The following is a 13320-nucleotide window of genomic DNA, read 5'->3' as shown; positions in this document are numbered from 1 at the left end:
GTTATTTTCATATCTGTAATATAAGTATAGATAGTTAATAGCATTTCAATATGTAAAGCAACATAGGAAGAACGCTATTTAATGTTGATAATTTTACAAACCAAAAGTACTTACATATTAGATTCATTGAATAGGAAAATTAATAAAAAGTCAGAGCAACAGTACACGCTGGCGGCTTAAATTCTCACATCCGCAAGATGTAGATGATAGGACGTGTCTCCAAAGCTCGAATATCGAAAGCGCATCCACAAAAGGCGCCCTAGAAGTCCCACAGGAATGGGGTTTACACTGTGAAAATAGTCATAAGAGGAATAAAAATAAGTTTCTCTTAAAGCATAAATATATCGCAATCAGTCAAAAATAGTAAGCCAAGCTATCAACATAACAAATAGCGAGGTATGCAGTAATCTAGTGTATAGAATATACACAGAAAACTAGAAAAAAAAAAAGAAAAGGTTAATATTATTACCTTTACAAATAAGTGTTGTTGATGCCTGGTCAGCAGCTGATGAACTGACAGTTCAAGGCTGGAGCCAGTGAATATATACCTGGCTGTCCCTGGCATCAGCCAATCAACTGAACGATAGTAAGGAGTGTGACTAATAGCACAGATTAGCAGTGAACATACAGCTGATTGTGCTTATTGCTGATAGGCTGTAAAGAACAGCCACTCATAATAGCTATGGCATCTTTCTGATGCGGAGGTGCGTGGCATAGACACGTCCATAGGGGTGTGGCGCCGTCACGCATCCCCGCGCCATCGGCGGGGAGGAGTCTCCCACTCGCATCGTAAATTGCGGTGAGGGGAAAGAAGCAACCAATCAGCTCCACCAAAAGCAAATGGCCGGGGCTTAGATGGAGAAACTCCATCGTTTGTTCCAGCAGTGGTGGAGCTTACCCGTCGGGTGTTTGCGCAAAGACACGGTACAAACCACCCAGCGGATGGGGAGATTAGAAACCAGCATGTTTAACATAGAAATGTATAAAGTTAGCAGCTGACATATCTGCATGGTATAACAGAGCATACACACATACAGTTGCATGAAAAAAATAATAAATACACTTACACAGGAATAATAGAACATGCAAAGAGAAAAATAATAAAAAACAAAAAAATAAAAAATAAATGCAGGAAATAGATGCAAAAATGTATTAATTGAAGTGAAATTAAAGATAAAATAAATATATATCGCAGATGGCATCCATATATTGTCATCGGTGGGTAGGTATAACTACATATTTAGCTCACAAACCCCTTATGTGAATCCTGGAAGAAAGGGTCTAAAATTAAAAGCTTAGTTCAATCCAGGTGATTGGGTTGCCTGTAAATTAAAAATCCATCTTAGTTTGCATTGGAGGAGGCGTTTGTTAAAATCGCCTCCCCTAGGGTGAAAGTGCACTCGGTCCAACGCCAAAAAGAGGACCCTTGGGAGTGAATCCGATGCACCATGGCCATGTGTCTGCCAATTGGTGTGTCCGGATCACGTTTACAGATGGACAGAATATGTTGGTAAATCCTTTTCCAAAATTCGTTAATTGTCTTCCCGACATAGTAACAGCCACAGTCACATGTGAGCATGTATACCACGCCAGGAATTTGATAATTAACAAAATGTTTTGGACGGAAGCGCCATCCATTAGGTTAAGTAATGATTCGGCATCTGTCCATGTATTGGCAATATTGAAAACTCCCACATGAAAAGGTGCCTAGGGTTTTACAGGCATCACCCCTGCGGGGTTGATATTCGCTTGTGACTATCTTGTCACCTACAGAGGGTGCCCTTCTAAAGGTGACCGCTGGTTTGTTGGAAACAAATTGAGATAGTGATGAGTCCATTGTCAATAAATGCCAGTACATGTTTAGGATACGCTTAAGCTGTTTATGTTGAGCTGAGTATGTTGTAATGATCCTAGTGGTGTCATTGGCAGGAAGTTTTTTTTGGGCTTCAAGTAAGTTCCAGCGTGATAACTTGATTTTTTTTGATATGCCCTTTTTAGGCATGTATTGGAGTAGCCCCTTTCCTGAAGTCTAGCCCTAAGGGTATCTGCCTCTTTTTTGAAAACGGCATCGTCCAAACAATTTCTGCGAATCTGCGTACACAGAATTCATCATAAATTATCTTGAATTCATACTTTATCACAATGCTTTCTGCTTTGACAGTTCCCACTACCTCTAGATACAGGGTGTTGCGATGGGGACATGTTGTGCCCCATCGTACGCAAACCTGTATCTGGGGGAGTGGGAACACCCACTGCTTACTAATGAAAGACTATCTACCCATATGCATCATGTATTGACATGGAGACGATACATAGATGATATATTCATGATATGGGACGGCTCCATTGAGCTCCTACATGAATTTATGGTTTTAATTAATAAAAATGAGTTCAATCTCAGCTTCACCATTGTATACAGTGCTACCGAGATAACCTTTTTAGATGTAACCGTCCAAAAACAACTGGATGGGAGTCTATCGAGTCAAATACTGTATATCGCAAACCCACAGCTTCATGCAACTAGTTTCCATCCAAAACCTCTGCTTATGTCTATATCTTTCAGCCAGTACCTGAGGGTCCGCAGAAATTGTTCAGGCAATGCCGTTTTCAAAAAAGAGACAGATACCCTTAGGGCTAGACTTCAGGAAAGGGGCTACTCTAATACATGCCTAAAAAGGCCATATCAAAAAACTGTTATTGTCTTAATATTACCAATGTGTGTCCATGCACACAGGCATTTTAAGAAAAAGAAGAGAGGGCGCACCAGCCTTGCGCATTACCCAAGTGGTGTTTTTTTAATATAAAGTAAAAAGAAATATACTCACAAACAAATTAATGATAAAAGCGTATGATGGTCCATAGTGGATACAAGGTCAACCAAACTGTTCCCAGCAAGCCGGAGGACCTTTCAGATGGCTGACGTTGTGCAACGGGAGATCCCCTCTTTCTTAGAGCCCAGGGCTCAGTGACCTGGTTGCTTTGTGCCCACTATGGACCCTGATATGCTTTTATCATTGAATTGTTTGTGAGTATATTTTCTTTTACTTTATATAAAAAAAAACACTTGGGCAATGCGCAAGGCTTGTGCTTTCTCTCTTCTTTTGCTTAGTGTTTCCATTGGGTTTTTCCCCCGACTCTTTGTTAGGGTTGAGCTCAGCCCTTCCTTCTCTGAGCTGGCCGCTCAGCTGTCAGCTTATTGCCAGCTCCCATGTCTCTCCAGTTACTCAGTTGTTGATGATATCCTGCTCGTCAGTCCTGCCTACTTAAGCCGTCCAGTGCAGAAGATCTCTGCCTTCGCCTTGGTCAACATCAGAGACAATCTCCTGCGTTCCTATTTAAAGACTTGCTTGGCTAACTGTCAGGAAGATCCTCCTCACGGACGTCCGAGCGGCGAAAGTCGCAGAAGATCTCTTGCCCAGTTCCAGGAGCGTTACCGCGATCGGCGGTGCGCGCGTGCGCGTGCACGTGCGCGCGTGCACGTGCGCGTGCGCGTGGGAGCGCGCACGCGGGTGCGCGCGGCCGTTTGACGCAAATTGGCGCCAATAGCGCTATTTAAACTGGATCCATGCCTCACTGCCTTGCTGCCTGATCAACAGCGTTCCTGTGCGTCCTGGTGATCCGTATTTGAATCTGAACCTGAACCTGTACCTGTATCTGTACCTGTACCCTGATCCGTATCGAACCCGGCTTGTTCCCGACTCTGCTGTTTGCTGCCTGCCCCCCGACTTTGGCTTGTACCCGACTACTCTTCTGGATTCCGTTTCTGTACCTGATCTGCCCGCCTGTGCCTGACCTGGACTGTTACACCATCCGTCAACTGTAAGTTGCTTGCTGTTGTACTACAGGACACCTCCCAGTCCTCCGCAATATCTGGCTGTACTCCTTCTGCGTTTGTAGCCTTCTACCTCTGGCCGCAGACTACTGGACTCTTCCGCTTCCGCTTATCCATTACACCTGCATCCGTTGTTGGACTACAATACCCCTCCGTTGTTTGTCACCTCCTGTAATCACTTGTATGCCGTTGCTGGACTACCGGAACCCTTCTGCTGTCTGCTGGAACTTATCTCACCTTTGCCTGCATTCAGACACTGGACTACAATACACCTCCTCCTTCAACAGTCTTCTGCCACTACCACCTGCTATCCAGTCAGGCACTTGTGCCCCTCTGTGCTCCTGAGCCCCTGTCACCACTACCAGGGTCTCTCGAGTCAGAGTTCTACGAGAGGCCACTCCCTGCACTCCGGGCTCTGCTTAAAGGTACGTGACAGTATCAGGCAGCCATGTCTGAGCCCACGCAGGGAGATTCGGCCATGGATGATTTATGCCGTCATCTTGCTGGACTTACCCAGGCTGTTAAATCTCTACAAGAAGGCTATTCTCGATTGGAAGAGCGTGTCCAGGTCTTATCTACCACAGGCCCTACCGTGTCGGGAACTTCTTCTGCGCCATCAGTGGTTATGTTACCCCCTGAACCCAAGGTCCCAACTCCGGAGAGGTTTTCGGGAAATCGCAGCAAGTATAGAGCTTTTCGCAATGCCTGTGAATTGTTTTTTGCACTTCAACCCAGAACTTTCTCTCTAGAATCCACTAAGGTGGGTTTTGTTATCTCCCTTCTACTGGGTGAGCCCCAGGCTTGGGCCCACCGCCTTTTGGAGCAAAAGGAAGCCTGCCTTAATAATCTGAATACATTTTTTCAAGCCATGGGTTTGCTCTATGAGGATCCTCAACAGGCGGCCACAGCGGAAGCAGCTTTATATTTTCTTCAGCAAGGCCGCAGAGCGGCAGAGGACTATGCGTCTGAATTTCGGCGCTGGAGTTCCGATACTACCTGGAACGATGCCGCTCTGCGATACCAGTTTCGCATGGGACTCTCTGAACCTCTAAAGGATGAATTGGCCCGGGTGGGTGTTCCAGCAACTCTTGAAGCCCTTATCAACCTCTCCATCCAGATAGACAGACGCTTGAGAGAACGGAGAACAGAACGCACTGCCGGGCCGTCCCGACCAGTCTGGATGTTACCCCGTGTACCTAATCCCCCTGCACATCCTGCTGCTGACACGCCTGAACCCATGCAACTGGGCTTACTTAGACCAACGCTCACCACCGAGGAACGACAACGCCGGCAGCTCAACAATCTGTGTCTTTACTGTGGAGAACCCGGACATTACGTGAGATCCTGTCCTGCCAAATTCCGTAAGCATTCTTCTGTATCTTCTCCTGTTTTACCTGCTGTGCCTAGTAATGCTACTCACCTGGCTGTTCCCGTCTCTCTTCAGCTACCCGGAGGGAACATTCAAGTCCCCGCAATAGTTGATTCTGGAGCGTGCAGTGGATTTATGGACTTATCGTTTGCCCAAAAGTTCCAAGTGCCCTTACGGCCCAGGGCGAAAGGGTTGTCTGTACACCTTGCTGATGGGTCAGCTATCAAATCAGGACCAGTGACACAAGAGACATGTCCTTTGACTGCTACTATTTCCGGTAACCATCAGGAACAACTCTGCCTGGACATTATTGAATCTCCCCTTTTCCCTATCATACTGGGTATGCCCTGGCTTCGGGCACACAACCCGCAAATAGACTGGTCCACCGGAAACATTTTCTTTTTCTCCCCCTATTGTCGTCAACACTGCTTTCAAGAATCAACTAAGGTTTCACCCCATTTAATGTGTATGGAGACCGATGTTGAGACTCGCCAGCACGTTCCTGAGACCTACCATGACTTCCTGGACGTGTTCAGCAAGAAAGGGGCAGAAACACTTCCCCCTCATAGACCCTACGATTGCCCAATTGAGATCCTTCCCGGAGCCGAAATCCCTTTCGGGAGAATATTTCCCTTAACAGAAGTGGAATTGGAGACTCTCAGGACTTACATTGATGACAATCTGAAAAAGGGGTTCATACGTCCTTCTACGTCCCCAGCTGGGGCAGGAATCTTTTTTGTAGAAAAGAAGGACCATTCTCTCCGCCCTTGTGTTGACTACCGGGACTTAAATAAAGTTACAGTCAAGAACCGGTACCCACTGCCTTTGGTACCCGAATTATTCCAGCGCCTTGGATCAGCTAGTATCTTCACAAAATTGGATCTTCGCGGAGCCTATAATTTGGTCCGTATCCGAAGCGGGGACGAATGGAAGACTGCCTTCCGCACCCGCTTCGGACATTTTGAATATCTCGTAATGCCCTTTGGGCTATGTAACGCTCCTGCGACTTTCCAGCATTTTGTGAATGATATCTTTAGAGATTTTCTCGACCTGTTTGTTTTAGTATATCTGGACGACATCTTAATTTTCTCCCCCTCTCTACCAGCTCACAGGGAGCACGTTAAGAAGGTTCTCACTCGGCTTCGCCAACACGGCTTGTACGCAAAACCTGAGAAGTGCGAGTTTGAACGTCGCAGCATTCAGTTTTTGGGGCTGATTATTTCGGTGGATGGAATCAAGATGGATCCGCAAAAAGTTTCGGCCATCCTGGACTGGCCAGCCCCTACTGATAAAAGAGGAATTCAACGCTTTGTGGGGTTTGCGAATTTTTATCGAAAATTCATCAAGGGATTTTCTACAATCATCGCTCCAATCACCAGATTAACGAGACAAGGTATCAAGTTCCAGTGGACTCAGGAGGCACAGGCCGCATTTTCTTCCCTTAAAGAACAGTTTGTGTCAGCATCTGTCCTGAAGCATCCTAATTCTGCGCTACCCTACATCCTTGAGGTGGATGCATCCGAAGTTGCAGTGGGAGCAGTCCTTTCTCAGAGACAGGGCCCAAAGGCTTTATTGCACCCAGTGGCGTTTTTCTCACGTAAATTGTCTGAAGCGGAAAAGAATTATGATGTCGGGGACAGGGAGTTACTCGCTATCAAAGCCGCACTTGAGGAATGGCGCTATCTCCTGGAGGGAGCAGCCCATCCCATTCTGGTATACACCGACCACAAGAACTTAGGCCGCGTACACACGGGCGGACTGTTCGCCCAACCTTGTCCGCTGAACAGTGTTTGGGCGGACAGTCCGCTCGTGTGTGGGCTTTCAGCGGACAGTTTCAGCGGACAGTTGGACGGACAAAGTCTTTCGGAAATTCCGAAAAACTGTCCGCTGAAACTGTGTTTGAGCGAACAGTCCGCCCGTGTGTGGGCCTGTCCGCTGTACTTTCGAAATGAGCGGACTGTTCCCGCTCGGAAAGTCCGCCCATTTCGAGCGCGTGTACAGGTAGGCGGGGCCCGCGAAGGAGACGTCGCGGGCTCCGCCGCCTGGAATGGGCTTAAAGGGGAACCCCAACGCCGAAAAAAATCGGCGTGGGGGTTCCCCCAAAGTCCACACCAGACCCTTGTCCGAGCACGCTACCCGGCCGGCCAGGAAAGGGGGGCGAGCGAGCGCGCCCCCCCTCCTGAGCCGTACCAGGCCGCGTGCCCTCAACATGGGGGGGTGCCTTGGGGAAGGGGGGGCCGCGCGGCCCCCCCACCCCAAAGCACCTTGTCCCCATGTTGATGAGGACAAGGGCCTCTTCCCGACAACCCTGGCCGTTGGTTGTCGGGGTCTGCGGGCGGGGGGCTTATCGGAATCCGGGAGCCCCCTTTAAGAAGGGGGCCCCCGGATACCGGCCCCCCACCCTATGTGAATGAGTATGGGGTACAATGTACCCCTACCCATTCACCTGTGAAATAAAGTACAAAAAAAAACACAACACAGGGAAAAAATATTTTATTGCACAGCTCCGGGGGGTCTTCCGTCTTCGGGGGTCTTCTCGCCGGACTCCTCCGCTATCTGTGTGTAGCTCTTTTACTAGCGGAGGAGTCCGGCTTTCTTCCTCCCTGCCGCCGGCCTCTTCTCCCGACTTCGGGGGTCTTGTCCCCCTCTTCGGTTCTTCTGCCGGGCCACCGCGCCTTCTTGTAGCTCTTTTACAGGCGGTGGCCCGGTCTTCTGTCGCCGCTGCCTTCCGTTCTTCTGTCGCCGCCTTCGGTTCTTCTGCCGGGCCACCGCGCCTTCTTGTAGCTCTTTTACAGGCGGTGGCCCGGTCTTCTGTCGCCGCTGTCGTCGCCGCCGCCGCCTTCCGTTCTTGTTCTTCTTCTTGTTCTTCTTCTTCTTCTCCTGGAGATGTTGACTCGACGAGCTCTCCGGCCGGAATGCCAGAGCCGCGCTGTGCGGTCACTTATATAGTGACAATGGGGCGGTGTCACATGGTATATGTCACATGGGTTGGTCACATGGGTTGATGTCACATGGGGACTATGACATCGTAAGGGGGCGGGGTCACCATGTGACCAACCCATGTGACATATACCATGTGACACCGCCCCATTGTCACTATATAAGTGGCAGCGGAGCGTGTCCCTGGCATTCCGGCCGGAGAGCTCGTCGAGTCAACATCTCCAGGAGAAGAAGAAGAAGAACAAGAAGAAGAACAAGAACGGAAGGCGGCGGCGGCGGCGGCGACGACAGCGGCGACAGAAGACCGGGCCACCGCCTGTAAAAGAGCTACAAGAAGGCGCGGTGGCCCGGCAGAAGAACCGAAGGCGGCGACAGAAGAACGGAAGGCAGCGGCGACAGAAGACCGGGCCACCGCCTGTAAAAGAGCTACAAGAAGGCGCGGTGGCCCGGCAGAAGAACCGAAGAGGGGGACAAGACCCCCGAAGTCGGGAGAAGAGGCCGGCGGCGGGGAGGAAGAAAGCCGGACTCCTCCGCTAGTAAAAGAGCTACACACAGATAGCGGAGGAGTCCGGCGAGAAGACCCCCGAAGACGGAAGACCCCCCGGAGCTGTGCAATAAAATATTTTTTCCCTGTGTTGTGTTTTTTTTTGTACTTTATTTCACAGGTGAATGGGTAGGGGTACATTGTACCCCATACTCATTCACATAGGGTGGGGGGCCGGTATCCGGGGGCCCCCTTCTTAAAGGGGGCTCCCGGATTCCGATAAGCCCCCCGCCCGCAGACCCCGACAACCAACGGCCAGGGTTGTCGGGAAGAGGCCCTTGTCCTCATCAACATGGGGACAAGGTGCTTTGGGGTGGGGGGGCCGCGCGGCCCCCCCTTCCCCAAGGCACCCCCCCATGTTGAGGGCACGCGGCCTGGTACGGCTCAGGAGGGGGGGCGCGCTCGCTCGCCCCCCTTTCCTGGCCGGCCGGGTAGCGTGCTCGGACAAGGGTCTGGTGTGGACTTTGGGGGAACCCCCACGCCGATTTTTTTCGGCGTTGGGGTTCCCCTTTAAGCCCATTCCAGGCGGCGGAGCCCGCGACGTCTCCTTCGCGGGCCCCGCCTACCTGTACATGCGCTCGAAATGGGCGGATTTGCCTCCTCCTTACGTGGGCGAGTCCGTTCATTTCAAAAGTTGAGCGAACTGTTTGCCCAACCTTGTTCGTCAAACAGTCCGCTCGTGTGTGGGCAAGTCCGCTCATGCAAATTTTGAGCGGACTGTTTGCCGAAACTGTTTGACGAACAAGGTTGGGCAAACAGTCCGTGCGTGTGTACGCGGCCTTAGAGTATTTAAAGACTGCTAAGAGGCTGAAGCCACGTCAGGCCAGATGGGCACTGTTCTTTACAAGATTTTCCTTCCACATAACCTATAGGCCCGGATCAAAGAACACCAAACCCGACGCGCTATCCCGGATGTTCAGCGAACCCGAAGTTCCTCAACCCACAGACACCATCCTTGCGCCCGGAAATTTCCTTATGCTCCAGGAAGATCTTCTATCCCAACTTAAGCAGGCTTCATCTTCAGCTCCACATCCCTCAAACACCACTTTACTCTCTAGCAATAACTTGTTATGGCATGAAAACAAGATCTACGTGCCCCAACAACTACGGGTTGCTGTTCTCAAGTCTTGCCACGACCACAAATTGGCCGGTCATTTTGGGGTACACAAGACCGTCGAACTTCTCCAACGCACCTTCTGGTGGCCTCAGCTGCTAAGAGACTGTAAACTTTATGTTGAATCTTGCATTACCTGTACCCAGAACAAGAGTAGCAAGACCAAAGCCTGGGGATTGCTGAAACCACTCCCCATCCCGGAAAGGCCTTGGAAAATGATTTCCATAGACTTTATTGTAGAATTACCACCGTCAGAAGGCTTCACCACTATCCTTGTGGTGGTCGACAGATTGTCCAAAATGGCTCACTTTCTGCCCATGAAGGGTACACCCTCTGCCCCTGAGACCGCAAGGATCTTCATTAAGGAAATTGTAAGACTCCACGGTATACCTGCGAACATTGTTTCCGACCGAGGGGTACAATTTACATCAAAATTTTGGAGAGCTTTATGTAAGTCCTTGAAAATTGGTCTTTCATTCTCGTCTGCCTATCATCCCCAGACCAACGGCCAGACCGAACGAACGAACCAGACCCTTGAGCAATATTTGCGGTGTTATTCTTCTTTTTCGCAAAACGATTGGGTATCCCTTTTACCACTTGCCGAGTTTTCCTACAATAACTCTGTTCATTCTGCAACTAATCAATCTCCCTTCTTTGCGAACTATGGTTTTCACCCTCAGTTCCTATCAGCCAATATCCCAGAATGCACGGTTCCAGCAGTTCAAGAAACTTTGGACTTTTTCTGCACCAATAACAAATTGCTTCAAGAAACGATGGCAAGAACTCAAGAACGCAACAAAGCAGTTTTTGACAGAAAGAGGAGAGGGGAGCTCGACCTAAAACCCGGAGATTTGGTTTGGTTATCTACTCTGAATCTAAAATTAACATGCCCATCTAGAAAACTGGGCCCAAAATTTGTGGGTCCTTTCCCAATTTCCAGGAAAATTAACAATGTGGCTTATGAGCTGAAATTACCAGAATCGATGCGTATTCACCCGGTGTTTCATGTGTCCCTCTTAAGACCTTCAATCCAGGATCCCTTCACCGATCGGAACGTGGGTCCTCCTGAACCTGTGCTTATTAATGGTGAAGAGGAGTTTGAAGTAGAAGCAATTTTGGATTGCAGAAAGAGACGCAACCAGGTACAGTATCTGGTGAAGTGGAAGGGGTATGGTCCAGAAGAGAACTCCTGGGAACCAGAGACTGGCATCCACGCCAAGAGGTTGGTTCTGGCATTTAAAAGAGCTCACCCAGGTAAGATGTCCCAGTTGGGCATCCGGAGGCTGCCCATTGGGGGGGGGCAATGTCAGGAAGATCCTCCTCACGGACGTCCGAGCGGCGAAAGTCGCAGAAGATCTCTTGCCCAGTTCCAGGAGCGTTACCGCGATCGGCGGTGCGCGCGCGCGCGGGAGCGCGCACGCGGGTGCGCGCGCGGCCGTTTGACGCAAATTGGCGCCAATAGCGCTATTTAAACTGGATCCATGCCTCACTGCCTTGCTGCCTGATCAACAGCGTTCCTGTGCGTCCTGGTGATCCGTATTTGAATCTGAACCTGAACCTGTACCTGTATCTGTACCTGTACCCTGATCCGTATCGAACCCGGCTTGTTCCCGACTCTGCTGTTTGCTGCCTGCCCCCCGACTTTGGCTTGTACCCGACTACTCTTCTGGATTCCGTTTCTGTACCTGATCTGCCCGCCTGTGCCTGACCTGGACTGTTACACCATCCGTCAACTGTAAGTTGCTTGCTGTTGTACTACAGGACACCTCCCAGTCCTCCGCAATATCTGGCTGTACTCCTTCTGCGTTTGTAGCCTTCTACCTCTGGCCGCAGACTACTGGACTCTTCCGCTTCCGCTTATCCATTACACCTGCATCCGTTGTTGGACTACAATACCCCTCCGTTGTTTGTCACCTCCTGTAATCACTTGTATGCCGTTGCTGGACTACCGGAACCCTTCTGCTGTCTGCTGGAACTTATCTCACCTTTGCCTGCATTCAGACACTGGACTACAATACACCTCCTCCTTCAACAGTCTTCTGCCACTACCACCTGCTATCCAGTCAGGCACTTGTGCCCCTCTGTGCTCCTGAGCCCCTGTCACCACTACCAGGGTCTCTCGAGTCAGAGGTCTACGAGAGGCCACTCCCTGCACTCCGGGCTCTGCTTAAAGGTACGTGACACTAACATCCCTTCTGGCTCCAGATCCTGCTTGCTGTTTCACTATGTTGATCCCTGACTTCTGGCTTGACTGACTATCCGTTCCGGTTACTGAACTTTGGCTAGGTTTTGACTATGTTTGTTCTTTTTTACTTTTATTAAACAAGTGTGATGTAACTTTACTTCTGTCTCAGTCTGATTTCATGGTTTCTGAGACTCTTATGCCTCGTGCACACGATCAGACTATCCGGCGGACTTAGTCTGGCGGACTTCCACCGGACAAACCGCCGTAAAGTCCGCCGGACTGTCCGAACGAGTGGACCTGCCCACACACGGCTGTCTCCTTCGGCCGCAATGACAGGGAAGCGGCGACTTATATATATATATCGTGTGATGTCCCCGCCCATTATGATGTCACAGTCCCAGAGGATGCTGGGACTGTGACATCATAATGGCGGGGACATCACTCAGTGACCCCGCCCATTGTCCCTATATAAGTCGCCGCGCAACACGTCCCTGTCATTACGGCCAGAGACAGCGACGAGTCAACATCAGAAGAAGAGAAGGCAGTGAAGACAGCAGTGACAGAAGACCGGGCCATCACCAGTAAAACAGCTGGAAGAAGAAGCGGAGGCCCAGCAAGAAGAACCAAAGAGGGGGACAAGACCCCCGGAAGAAGACCCCCGGACGGCGGCGGCAACGAAGAAAGCCAGGCTCCTCAGCTAGGAAAAGAGCTAGCAAAAGAGCAGAAGATAGTGGAGGAGTCCAGCGAGAAGACCCCCCAAGACGGAAGAAGACCCCTGGAGCTATGCAATAGATTATTTTTAACCCTTGTGTGTTGTGTTTTATTTACATTTTTTTCACAGGTGAATGGGTAGGGGTATGTTGTACTGCATACTCATTCACATAGGTTGGAGGGCCGGTATCCAGGGGCCCCCTTATTAAAGGGGGCTCCCGGATTTCGATAAGCCCCCCGCCCGCAGACACTGACAACCAACGACCAGGGTTGTTGGGAAGAGGCCCTTGTCCTGATCAAAATGGGGACAAGGTGCTTTGTTGAGGGCATGCGGCCTGGTACAGCTCAGGAGGGGAGGCGCTCACTCGTCCCCACCCCCTTTCCTGACCGGCTGGGTTGAGTGCTCAGATACGGATCTGATATGGACCTGGGGGGGCCAGCGACGTGTCAATCTCGCCGCCGAAGGCGGCGACATTGACTTCCTTCGCTAGTCTCGGCTACCTGGAGCCACGTTCAAAATGAACAGACTTTCCTCCATGTGTGGGCAAGTCCGTTCATTTCAAAAGTACAGCAGACTAGCACACACACGGCCGTATTGTCCGCTGGACTGTGAGTCCGGCGGACA

General features: G+C 50.3%; 1 protein-coding gene across 1 annotated transcript in view; it reads left to right on the top strand.

Annotated features, from left to right (window-relative positions):
- Positions 1 to 13320, top strand: part of LOC143981523 (ficolin-2-like) — a 47127-nt gene that overhangs the window by 6470 nt on the left and 27337 nt on the right. The window lies entirely within an intron of this gene.

The sequence above is a fragment of the Lithobates pipiens genome, unplaced genomic scaffold, assembly GCF_037356315.1.
Source record: "Lithobates pipiens isolate NorthernLeopardFrog02 unplaced genomic scaffold, aLitPip1_a1.2 Scaffold_1, whole genome shotgun sequence".
NCBI classification, from domain to species: domain Eukaryota; kingdom Metazoa; phylum Chordata; class Amphibia; order Anura; family Ranidae; genus Lithobates; species Lithobates pipiens.
This window is presented reverse-complemented; position numbering and strand designations above follow the sequence as displayed.